At 43.0% G+C, this 13,235-nt stretch overlaps 1 pseudogene; it reads right to left on the bottom strand.

Moving 5' to 3' along the window:
• LOC127049934 (sulfotransferase 6B1-like) overlaps positions 1-11,376 on the bottom strand; it is an 85,621-nt pseudogene extending 74,245 nt beyond the window's left edge.
• Positions 11,377-13,235: the final 1,859 nt, after the last annotated feature.

Below are 13,235 nucleotides of genomic sequence, written 5' to 3'. Positions count from 1 at the left end.
ACTGATAGATGTGAAGAAATAGTGGATTTACCTATATTGCTAGAAGTAATCATCTTTGAAGAAATAACTGAGGCCATAAACCAACTGAAGAGTGGTAACACACCACGCTATAATAAAACAGATGCTGAAATGTTAAAAGCTGAAAAGAAAGTGATTTGAATTACATGCGAAGGTTGTACAGAATGGTTTGGGAAAAGCAGATGAATTCTAAAGATTGGCGAAGAGGCGTTATCTGTATAATCCCTGAAAAGTGGAACCAGTTTATTTGTGATAACTGGAGAAGAGCGACACTCCTATCTGTACCTGAAAAAGTGTTTTGCATTATCATTTTGAATAGGATGAAATGGTTGTTGAAAAATATTCAGGGAAGAACAGGATAGATTTCAATAAGGAGTTATGTTCAAATCAGATTTTTCACCTTGAGAAGACTTATTGAGAAAGGCTTAGAATACCAGCAGAAAACAGTTTTAGATTGCATTGATTTTATTAAAGGATTTGATAGTGTCCATAAAGAAGCCCTTTGGAAGATCTGGATACATTTCAGAATAGATTACTGTCTGTCTTGGTACTGTCTGCAGACGTGGTCTACAAAGTTTTTATCAAATTAGCAAAGAAATGAAATGGTTTAAGATTATTATTGATGTAATGCAAGGTTGCATACTACCTCCACTTCTCTTCTGAACTTCCTTTTTGTGATGAGAAGAGTGATGGTTGTTGTTGACGATATTGTTGTTCTTTGAGCAAGAGATAAGCTGGAGAACCTTGATTTAACAGATGACAGTCATCCTGGATACCAGCATGGACGGAATGAAAAGATTTGTTATGAGCATAAAAGCCGAAGCTGCCTAAGTGGGACTTGGTATCTGTATGCAGAAGTCCAAGATTATGTATATAGGAGACAATACTGTCAACAATGGCAGATGTGTAATTGATGGGGAAAAATACAGAAGAGTTGATGACTGTTTATCTTGGAAATACAATATCTTCTAATGGCTAGCTTACTAAAGAAGTGAAGGAAAGAATTGGCAAAGCAAGTGAATAATTTTCTCATTTGTCAAAGACCTGGAAAAGTAAGAAGATACAGGTACACACTGAAATGAGATTGTACAATGCTATTATCCTTCTGACACTACTGTAAGTGTCAGAAATGCGGCGGATGTTGGAATACACAAACAGAAAGATGAATGCATTTCACCAGCTTTGTTTGAGAAGAATTTTGGAAACTCATTGGTTACACAATCTCTCCAATGTAAGTATTGTACGGCACGAGTCAACAGACTGTGGACTCAGTTAAACATAGATGACTATGGTGGTTTGGCAATGTCATCAAGCTGCCTCAAGGCAGAAGCACAAGGTATATCTTAGCTGTGTCTGCACCGGAACTTCATTGACAAAACTTTTGTTGTTCAGGGGTGTTAAAAACACACACACCCCCAAAGACAAAAGTTTTACCAATGAAAAGTGCTGATGTGAACAGCGCTTTGTTGGCAGGAGCGCTCTCCTACCAACAAAGCTGCTGCCGCTTGTTGGGGGTGGAATTTTTGGCAGCAGGAGAGCTCTCTCCTGGTTGTTTTTTGGGTTTTTTTGTGCAAATCCTTGCGTGAAAGTCTAATTATTTTAATCTCTGCATTCTCAAACAAAAGGTAGTAAAACAGATGATGTTTCTGAGTAAATGCTAATGTCATTCTGATATTCAAAGATTTAGCATTTGCAGTATTTATCATATTTTAGCCTGGCTCCAAGTTTTGTTCCTGCTAAACATTCTTCAAATTTGGCATCCATTTCTTGGCTTTGAGCCTCAGTGAACTGATTCTTCCAATCTCCAACAGTACCTGCAAAAGAACAATGAAATAAACTAATAACTATTCCTGGAAGTATAAGATCACGTCAGGTAGAGGTAGGTTACAATGAAATGCTGACATAAGCAGTTGGAATGACTGAACTTATTGTCACATTTCAAATCAATATGAGGCTTGAAATCTTTATGAATGTGGATGGTGTTCTTAAAATTGTAGGTTAAAGAAAACCCTTTGCACTACATTTTGCAGGTAAAGATGCATGCACCTTTTATAACCAAGGGATTTTCCACAGAACTAATATTTTGAAAGAACAGCATTCTGTGCCTGAGTGACCATCTAGCTAGGGATGTCCACTTTCAAGAGAAGAAAATTCATTATCAGCTACGAATTAAACACATTAATTCTGCATTTGGGAGCTCCTGAAAAGGTCACAACAGTCATGTATCTTATCAAGCTTTTTAAATGTTAATTAGCTCTCATGACCAATTTGGATACCTGCTCTAAACTCTGTGATTATCATTACTCTGTATAAATGTACCTTTTCTGAAAAAGATGGAACCTAATTTGCCATGTGTTTCTTGGGATTTACTGCTCATTGATTCAAATGTGGCATTCTCTGCAGTAGACTGAATCTTCTCCTCAGGCAGAGAGAACCCCAAAAATTCAGCTATTTGTTTCACTCCTCCAAGTAAGTTCTGAAAAACAAGAATGTGATAGAGTTATGTATGAGTTAAAGCAAACATGTCAGACATTTTCCCTCTATCTTGTCAAATGAATGTAGTTGATAATATTCTCATCCATACAAAGGGCAGAACATTAGAGGAATATATTAAGTTCAGCAGCAGGAGGTTGCAGGAATGGTGGTTACTTTTGATAAGATTTTGGAATGTGCCTCCCTTGCCCAAATGGCAATGTGTTAAGTGAATGCTCTCAATCTTCTGCATGGATCTCTTTCTATTAGTATTAATTACTACTGATAGCATTTATCTAGCTGCATCAATTAGTATTGTTCTATATAAGCACTGGCATTATTTAATTTACCGTTTAAGATCTTCAAACTGCAAACACGGACATGCTTAACTTTAAGCATGTGAACTGTCTCACTGAAGTCAATGGGACTACTCTCATGCATGTGCTTAATGTTGCAGGATCAAGGCTTTCGTGCTTGAGAAGGGAATTGGGCTGCAGATAGAAGGACTAGTAGCCAGTGGGAAAACAGGCTGCAACATCATATACCTGCTCTTTTCACAATAAGGTTTTGCCTGGGACAAAATGAAAACTGGATGGGACAAGATGCTTGAGAATATACTGAAGGGAGCAATTCTGTATCAGAACTGAGTACATGACCTAATAAGTCTTTTCTACTTTTAAATTTCTACACAAATTTACCTCTTTCATTTCTTCATATGTGATGATCATGATATTCTCTTCATCCATGTGTTTGTTCCAGGCAAGAGCATGGTCAAAATATGAGCTCCAGCAGACTAAAATGAAGTTAAGACAGGTCAAAAAACAGAAGATAATTTAAAGCAGGGGTCTCAAACTCAGTTTACCTTAGAGTCAGTGCCGGTGCTCAAATCCTCCCAGTGGGCCAATAATGTCACTCATGCTGCCCAGAACCCACCCATCCCAACTCCACCACCCACCTACCTAAGGCTCTGGGAGGGAGTTTGGGTGGGGGAGGAGGTCTGTGGTAGGGGATTGGAGTGCAGGCTCTGGGAGGGAGTTTGGGTGCAGAAGAGGTGAGAGGTTGGGCTCTGGAAGGGAGTTTGGGTGGGGGAGGTGGTTTGGGGTACAAGCTCTGGAATGGAGTTTGGGTGCTGGGTGCAGGCTCTGGGCTGAGGCAGGGGACGGGGGTGCAGTTTCAGGCACTGGGAGGGAGTTTGGGGTGGGAAGGGGTGTGTCGGAAGGGAGGGTGCAGGCTCTGGGAGGGAGTTTGGGGGAGGGGAGGTATGGGGAGCAGGTGCAGACTCTGAGAGGGAGTTTGGTGGCTGGGGGGTGTGAGGAGGAGGTGCAGGCTCTGGGAGGCAGTTTGGGGGAGGGAGGGTGTATGGGGAAGGGGTGCAGGCTCTGGGGAGTTTGGGCATGGGAGGGGGTGGGGGTGCAGGCTCTGGGATAGGGTCAGAAGGTGTGGTACTAGACTGTTTATAAATGCACTGAGAAACATTACAAAGATCTAATAACTGTACCTTCTCCGCTCATGAACTTCTGAAAGAACTCATCCCAGGAGCTGACATTTGGAAGCACAGGATTTTTGTTGTAGAAATGGTAATAGGATACAGCTGCATCTTTTGGATTTCGAAATACCACTAGTACCTTTTAAAATAGCAAAGGCAAATGAGTCTTCTGTATTTTAAGGTAACCTTTGATCACAAGGGTCCTGCATTAAAAATATATCAGCTCTTACAGGAACTGAAATTTGGAAAGTGAGGTCCCAATCCTGCAAACTGATTTGCATGGGAAGACCTTACACCTGCTTGGAGCCCCCATGCTTTTGGGGTGGGGAGCCTCCATGGAGCAATAAGGGCTATCCCATACAGATCACCTTGCAGGGCTGGGATCTAAGATTCGACGTCTTTGTGTGAATTACAAACAACAATCAGTAAAAACTGAATTCCACTGTTATAGTGAAAGATGTCAGATTGTGGGATCTGAAAAAGCCAAGCAGAGAACTAGAGCTGTTTGGGAAATTTTCAGTTAAAGGTTTTTTCACCAGAAAATGCTGACTGGCAGAGAAAGAAGGAGGGAAAAAGAGGCATACACACACACACACATATCCCAGAATAGCCAAAATCTCAACAGTTAGAGCAGTGGTCCCCAACCGTTTTGTCTGGAGGACACCAGACGAAGGACCGTAGTGGCAGTGGAGCATCCGCCGAAATGCCGCTGAATCTCTGTGGCATTTCAACGGCAATGCCTCTCGATGACACTGCTTGTCAGCGGCAAGCAGCATCATCGAAAGGCATCGCCGCTGAAATTCGGTGGCTTTCGGCAGATGTTCCACTGCCGACTAGGATGCAGGCACATTTAGATGCCCCCGTGAGCACCGCGTTGGGGACCCCTGAGTTAGAGCATTAACCTAGAACATAAGAGACCCAGGTTCAAGTCCTTGCTCTTTCTCTCTCCGGTTTTTCACAAAAAGATTCAAAAGTTCTTGGTTACATCCCAATGCTGAACAAAACCAAATGCTGAAACCTTGAATTTTTTTGTGAAACGGAGTTCCTGTTTTCCAGGCAATCCTATAGAGAACTTCTGCAAAGGGAAAACTGGGAGTTGCTTAGAAAGTGGGTAATATCAAACATTATTGAAATGCTCACTTACCTTTGCTTTAGTTTCAAAAACAGCCTTGGGAATATTATCATAGTGGAGATGTGTGACAAAAACACGTGGTGAAGGAAAACTTTTTATTTTCTACATCAAAACAAAAAGTACATGTAAAAAAAGGAACCACAACATTTCTACCTCAAATATGTTGACAATTTACAATATGTATACATTTGATCTAAACATCTATTTTGCATGGAAAGAATTTTTATTGGTAATTGTTAAATTGCAGTCTTTCTTTTTGGTTCTTCTCGTCCTTCATGATGTCATCTAGATGGTACTGTTATTAAGGCCTAATTTCTGCAAAACTCTATCATTTTTTCAGATTTCAAAATCATCCCAAGCAAGTAGCATAGGGAGGCCAGAGAGTTAAAGAAAGAAAGCTGTTTGCATTGTTCTTGCTGTTAGTTCACTATTATTAAAATAAAGGCCTAGCTTTTGTGCCATTTTATGTGGCAATATTTAGGCCCAAAGCAAAAGAAAAAGAGCATGCACCAGTGGCTGCCACTGCAGAAAACACGCGTACAAACACAGAGGGACTCCATACCCTCTGCACTGTAGATAAGAGTTCCAGAGTACATCATGGCAGAGATAAGCATGAGAAGTGAATTTTCTCATGTAGTAAACTGGAGAACAACAGGCTATATTGGCTACTCCCTTGTATCTTGTAGTAGCCACTGCTTTCCTGCTGTGCACCAGCTCCTTCTGTTTAGGGACTTTCCCTTAGACCTTGTCTACACAGGCAAGTTTCTGCGCAGTAAAGCAGCTTTCTGCATTGTAACTCCTGAGGTGTACACACTGCCAAGCCACTTGGTGCGCAGAAACTGCGCAGTTGCAGTGCTGTAAAAAAAACCCAGCCCAATGAGAGACATACAGCTTTCTGCACCGGGGATACAGTGCTGTGGTGCCAGTGTAGACATGCCGGTCGATTACAGCACTGCAACTGGCCTCCAGGAGGTGTCCCACAATGCCTGTTCTCACTTCTCTGGTCATCAGTTTGAACTCTACTGCCCTGGCCGCAAGTGACTAATCATCATCATCTGCACGCCTTAAATTCCTTGGGAATTCTGAAAGTCCCCTTCCTGTTTGCTCGGTGACACATGCAGTGGTCTCAGTCACACTCCTCTTGCCATTGTAGTTTAAGGAATAACTCCACTGCCACTCATGACATGTTAGTGAGAGCAAGCAGCATATTGGTCAACAGTGTGGGATCCATTCTTGCAGACCGAAGAGGCAGAGCATGCAGTACACAAACATTTGAAAGATGGTCCCAAATGCAGATGGAAGCACAGAGATTGCTGGGATGCAAAGCAATGCACTGGGACGGGACCCAAGATTCCCCGTGTCCCACTCCACCTTCCCACAACTCTTAGTGTTAGAAGAGGAAGAGATGCTCTGTGGGATAGCTGCCCAGACTGCAGCACTCCAAATACCGCTGCAAGTGTCGCAAGTATGAACATGCTATTATGCAGGCAGCTGACAGTGTGAACACACAACAACGGTTCCCCTTCAGCACTCTCTGAGCGGCACTGTAACTGCTGGCACTGTACCTCTGCCAATGTAGACATACCCTTAGTCCTGCAACACTGTCTCAGATTTTACTCAGGTTTGCTCCATTGCTATCAGCCCATATGATGTCTTAACTGAGGTTCTTAAATATTTTCAAACACAAATGAATTAAGTCTCACAGCACCTCTGTGACAAAAACAAATAATATCTCTGTTTTACAAATGAGGAAACTGAAAAGGAGAGATTAAATGTCTCGCCTGAAGCCAAACACAGAGCTGTGATTAGAGATCTTCTAACTCTGACTCCCAATCTTGTGCATTACTTATAAAACCACCTAACGAAAAATAACAGTCCATCAGGTGTTACTACTCTTGGTTTGCAGTGATAACATTACACACACACACAGAGCCATATGCACTGTTAGAGTCACATTCTCTTGATCCCGCAAAGATTTAGGCATATGCTTAACTTCACCTTGGAAAAGTCACACCTTAAACTAGGATAGACAGAAATCAGGGATAATCAACTAATGATTTCATTAAACTTTTCTTTTCAAAACATTTTTTAAATATTGCACTCAAAATCTACACTAAGCATTTGAAATTCTAATATAGCAGTACGAGGTCCAGATTAGAGTTAAAATTAACTTCTGTTCTTTTAGTACACAAAAGTCAATTTCATTTCAAATCACATTTTGTTTCCTGTGTTTCTATATTTTATAATATATTCCCACATACAAAAAGTAATTGAGAGAATTAACTTCAAATTACTTGATGTGGAAGTATATATCCTATCTGTAATGTGTTTTGTAATTATAGGAGATATTGTAAAATAGACATTTAAAAAAATACTATATGCTAAAAATAAGCTTTATGAATAAGTCCATGCTGACCTGAAATTTTTCTGGAACTCCAAATTCAAGCAGTGGCGTCTGCTCTGTTGGTGGTACCTCCCCCTTATTCTTTAAAACTGCAGATGTTAAGTCATTTAAAATGTGTTTAACCCAAGTTGTTCCTGAAACACAAAATAACTGTTAGAAGGAAACAAGTAGGAATTTCAGAACTGTAGCCTGTTAAATATCTAGCATAACTTTCTAAAGAGTCCTTATACTAGTCCTGCATATAACTTGCAGGTGTTCCATATAACATGTAACAGTTGTAGGTACATAATTTTCAGACAGAAGTATGATTTTTACATTGTGTGTCTCTTTAATGCAACATTGGAGGTGAGAACGAAATCCTGTACTTCGGCAATTATAAGTTAAGTTACATATCCCCTGAACAATTGTACTTTATTTACATTGCCTATGTGCATATAATGGCAACCCTTGTAAGCACTTCAAGGCTGCTGCTTCTGCGTCATACAGCTTGTGAACAAAGTGTAAGGATATGGCACCCATAGCCTGGGTCAACTGAATCTCAAGGCCTAGATCAACTGAGTAAGGCTTGTGGAGCTAAAATGTCTGGGTTCAGGGGAACCTGAGCTCTGAAACCCCACAACGACGGAAGGTCTCAGAGCCTGGGTCTAGCCCAAGCACAAATATCTATACTGCCATAGGTGCCGACTTCATGAGTGCTCCAAGGCTGGAGCACCCAGGGGGAAAAGTTGGTGGGTGCTCTGCGCTCACCAGGAGCTAAGCTAAGCTTCCCTCTCTCCTCCCACCCCACCTCCTCCTCCCCTAAGCACGCCACGTCCCCATTCCTTTGCCCAACTCCCTGTTTCCCACCCAGCCACCGCCAAACAGCTGTGGCGCTGTTCTGCATATTCTGCCAGGAACGTGGCATGTTCAGGGAAGGAGGAGGGGAGGAGGCAAGGCCAGGGCAGGGATTTGGGGAAGGGGTTGGAATGGGTGCGGGGAAGAGGCGGAGTTTGGGTGGGACCGGAGGCAGACGGAGGTGGGGAGGTCAAGCATCCTCGGAAAGAGGGGAAGTCAGCACCTAAGTATACTGCTGTTTTTAGCTCCATGTCCAAAGTCCTGCAAGCCTGAATCAATTTACTTGGGCTCTGAGACTTGGTGCAGTGGGTCTTTTACTGCAGTGTAGAAGCACCAATTGCAGCTCAGACCCTGTTGCTACACAGAATTCTCCTTCATGGGGAAGGAGGACGGCATTTTTGTTGCAAGACTGAAGAACAGAGAAGTGAAGATAACTGATTAAGAGGTTTCCCTGTAACATCCTCAAACTGCCACCTGTTTTCTCTATTGACCCAGTCAGCTCAACTACTTCACATATGCTTCCTTTTGGTTTGACAGGGAAGAGTACAGCACAAGCTGTGCTCAGGAGTAGCTATCTGTGGCAAAAAAGAGTATTACTGGGAGAGGAAGGGCTTTGTCCAACGATCATGTGATCCTCTCAAGGGTACTATCATGAGTGGTGGGAGATCCCAGCTCAAGTCCCTTCAGCTCATCAGAAAGAGCAGGAAATTCATCTGGGAATCTCTCATATCCCAGGTGAGTATCCTAAACGCTAGGCTAAAGATTCATAGATTCCAAGAGTCCAGAAGGGACCATTGTGATTATCTAGTCTGATCTCCTGTATAACACAGGACATAAACATCCCCCAAATAATTCCTAGAACATATATTTTAGGAAAACATAATCTGTCCCCCTCTTCCTCCCCAAAGTCATTTTGTGCAGAGTTAGTCTCCCTCTGAGTACACCTACTGGATCAGGCCCTACAGATGAGATAGCTGGGGCAGTGCCTATCTGCCTCTGGCTTGAAGATTGTGGTGGGGCTTAGGTGTGAGGTAGGCATCAGTGTATTTGCCCAGAGGAAGAACATAGGTGTCTAGGAGACTTTTACAGCAAAAATGTAGGCGATGAGTACATTTAGTTGTCACTGGGGATTTGTAAATTGGAGTGATGCCTAAAACTAGGATTTTGGTGCCTAAGTCTGGAGTTTGCGCATCTACATTCCTTTGTGGATCTGAGCCAAACAGACACCAACCTGTTACCAAGTATTTTGAAAAAAATCATCAGCCTTGGGCTGAGAACAACTTTGATAAGGGTATTGAATGGCATGTATCCCCCAAAAGTGGTGCTATTGCACCCTTAACCTAATGGTGCATGAGGGGGGAGATTCTGCCAAGCAGGACAACAAGTTGGAACATGAGAGTTAAATCCCATCATTGGTTTTGGTATCCCAGCTGGGAGTCTCCCCCACAGCCAAGGCAATCAGGAGCCTAATTAAGCTCACACTCATAAAAAAGCAGAGGGCTGATTTATTTTCACAAGAAAGGGAGACTGGGTTTTGCTAACAAACACCAGGACAGTGCGCTCTGGAAGTATCAGAGAGGCCTTTCCTGTTTCTTTAGTTTACTGTTAAACTACATTAAGGGAATATGACCATGGATATTCCTGATTTGTGTTATTTTGGCTGAATAAGAACCCTATAAATAAATTGAAAATCTCTCAATTTATTTTACCTGGATTGCCTATGAACTATCTCTGCAATTGCTCAGCCTATGGTTCTGCCAGAAAAAAAACTTTCAGCTCCAAGAATAGTTTTATTTAGTAAATGGCATTATAATCTAAGTGCTTTCTCATTCCTGCCTACACACTGCAAGGCCAACAGTATAATTTATTTTTTTATAGATCTCTGGTTAAATTTCCTATATAACTTGAATGGAGATCACCTATTAGTCAATCAGATTCCTTTTCAGTTTGCTTAGAAGAATCTTTCTCTTCTCCTGCATCAAGTAAACTCCTCTCTTCCTTCAGAGCCCTCTTCAAAACGTATCTCCTATAATGTCTTTCCTTGTAGGATCCTATTCCCATCTCAAGTTCATATCATCTCTTACAGTGGGATTTTCAAAAGTGCTTAGCATTGGCCTATCTTTACATTCACTGACTACAAAGGGAGCAGAATTAGGCTAGCGCGGATTGCTTCTGAAAATCCCATCCTTTGTGACCTGCGTGTGAACTGTCTTGTCTGTGTCTGTTCTAAACTAGTGGTGTGGACCATGCCTCCTTATACTTGTGTACAGCTCCCAAGCCTGCCATTAGTGTGTTATTAACAAAATTTTGGGGCAGTTCAGATTCTGATCTGGCTCTGAATTCTGTGGACTGACCTCATCTCTTCATCTTCACCTTCACCATAATGCAGTACATATGCACAAAAAAGATGAATTACAGCAGCTATAGGAATCAAAGAGCTTAGAATACCCTGACAGTTGTGTATTTAAGATCTCCATAATCTTGCACGGTTCTTTGTATTTAATTTACTACAGCCAGAAGCATGTCTGTCACGGCTAGATTAAACACATGTCTGAAATCATAGAAGAGGAGAACACACAGCTCACTAGCACAGTGCTTCCCTGTGACAAATAAGGATTTACTGCATGTATTGAATTTCAGTGCTTTTCTGCATTCTTAGAAAATAATCACATGTATTTGACATCTAAGTACTTTTTCTTTTAATTTTGCACCAAAAAATCCAGACTTACCACATTTAGGATAAGCAACTAGGAACACATCATCTTTTCTAACTTCCATGATGTCCAATGCTTGGAAGGTCTCAGCACAACACGGTGCACTAGGGTATAGCACCCCCTTGTACGTGACCAGTAGCTCCTCAGGTTTTTTCCTTTTAGTGGCATCAAGAATTTTGTCTAGTTCCGTAACAGGGCTGTCCACAGCCATGGCTGGAGTTTGCTTTGCCTTCTGCCAGACTCTGCCCTTTAACTATATCTCTAGTTTTCTTTGTGGGGTAGGAGGGAGGAGGAGGCTGATGAGGAACTCTGACATATGAACTCACCGGCTTATCTGTTGCCTCACCCAGTTTCTTTTGCCCAATGAGGGAAATCACAACTAAGAGAAGTCTTGCATTACAAGTTCCTGGTGTGAACTCTTGGTCATGAACTGTAACTGATTTCAGCCAGTGTTGACGATTACATTTAATTTCCACTTCTCTTTGGCATGAATTGTAATGGGAGAAGTAAACAGAAACTGCTAGTGGTCTAAGGGGGAGAAACAAATTGTGCTTGTTCAGCCCCTCAGCCTCTATGTGGAATGATAACACTCTTTCACCTACCTAACACCCTGCTGTTAAGTTTCCACCTAAGGTAAACTGATCTCTTAAACAACCTGGGAGTTGCCAATGTAGAATCATGCTGCTGTTTGCGTGAGAACTAGAAGATGCAGAACTGGATGAATCACCATAATAAGAGGACTGAAGAGATATGGGTTAACTGCTTCCAGTCACGCTTACAGGATTACAGTGATTTTACAACAGAGAGATTGGGATCTCTTCATAGTAAAGATTGTGCCTAACTTTTTCCTATAAGCCTAATACTGATAGCCAAGTTAGGGTTTTAGGTAAAACCAACAAAACAGCCCTCACTGGAAAGGCTGGATAGCCCAATATCTAATATTAACCCTCCACATAAAAATCTGTTACTGTCCACAAGGGACTCAACAAGGGAATCCAGTCAAGCCCATTCACCAGTATTCTTCAGAGACTCCGCACTTCAGGTATAGGTCAGAAATCAACTTTACTATGGCCTTGGCTACACTGGAGAGTTGCAGCGCTGGTGGTGGCTTTACAGCGCTGCAACTCACTCACCGTCCACACTTGCAAGGCACATACAGTGCTGTATCTCCCTGGCTACTGCGCTGGCTGTACTCCACCTTGGCCTGGGGAATAACGACTGCAGCACCGGTGATGCAGTGCCAGTGTGGCCACCAAAAGCACTGTAATTGGCCTCCAGTGGTATTCGGAGGTATCCCAGAATGCCTGTTCGGCCACTCTGCTCATCAGTTCGAACTCTACTGCCCTGGCCTCAGGTGACCCACCCTTTAAATGCCCCGGGAATTTTAAAAATTCCCTCCCTGTTTGCTCAGCCAGGTGTGGAGTGCAATCAGTGAATGTTTCCAGGTGACCATGCCTCCACGTGCCAAATGAGCCACAGCATGGAGCAATGGCGAGTTGCTGGACCTCATCAGTGTTTGCGGGGAGGAAGCTGCGCAGTCCCAGCTGTGCTCCAGCTGTAGGAATTACGATACCTATGGGCAAATATCAAGGGCCATGCTGGAAAGGGGCCATGACAGGGATGCCCTGCAGTGCAGGGTTAAAGTGAAGATGCTGCGGAGTGCCTATTGCAAAGCCCGCAAGGGAAACCGTCGCTCTGGGGCTGCTCCCCCGACCTGCCCTTTTTACAAAGAGCTGGACGCAATACTTGGGGGTGACCCCACCACCAATCCAAGGACCACGATGGACACTTCAGAGCAGGGGGAGGAGGAGGGGGAAGAGGAAACCGAGAGTGAGGGTATTGGGGTGGGGGGAGACACCCCAGAGTCCCTGGAGGCATGCAGCTAGGAGCTCTTCTCAAGCCAGGAGGAAGGTAGCCAGTCGCAGGAGCCGGTACTTGGTGGAGGACAAACAGAGGAGTGGGTTCCCGGTAAGCGGCTTTTATTTTCAGGATGGAAATTTTTTGGGAGAGGAGGAAGGGTTAGGGCTGCATGCATGCATGCCTAGATGTGGAATAGCGCATTGATGTGATCTATCACGTCGCGGTAATCGGCCTCGGTAATCTCTTCAAAAGTTTCAGTCAGAGTGTGGGCAATGCGCTTGCGCAAGTTTATTGAGAGAGCCACTGTGATCCTTG

Source organism: Gopherus flavomarginatus, chromosome 4 (assembly GCF_025201925.1).
Source record: "Gopherus flavomarginatus isolate rGopFla2 chromosome 4, rGopFla2.mat.asm, whole genome shotgun sequence".
Classification (NCBI taxonomy): Eukaryota; Metazoa; Chordata; order Testudines; family Testudinidae; genus Gopherus; species Gopherus flavomarginatus.
This window is presented reverse-complemented; position numbering and strand designations above follow the sequence as displayed.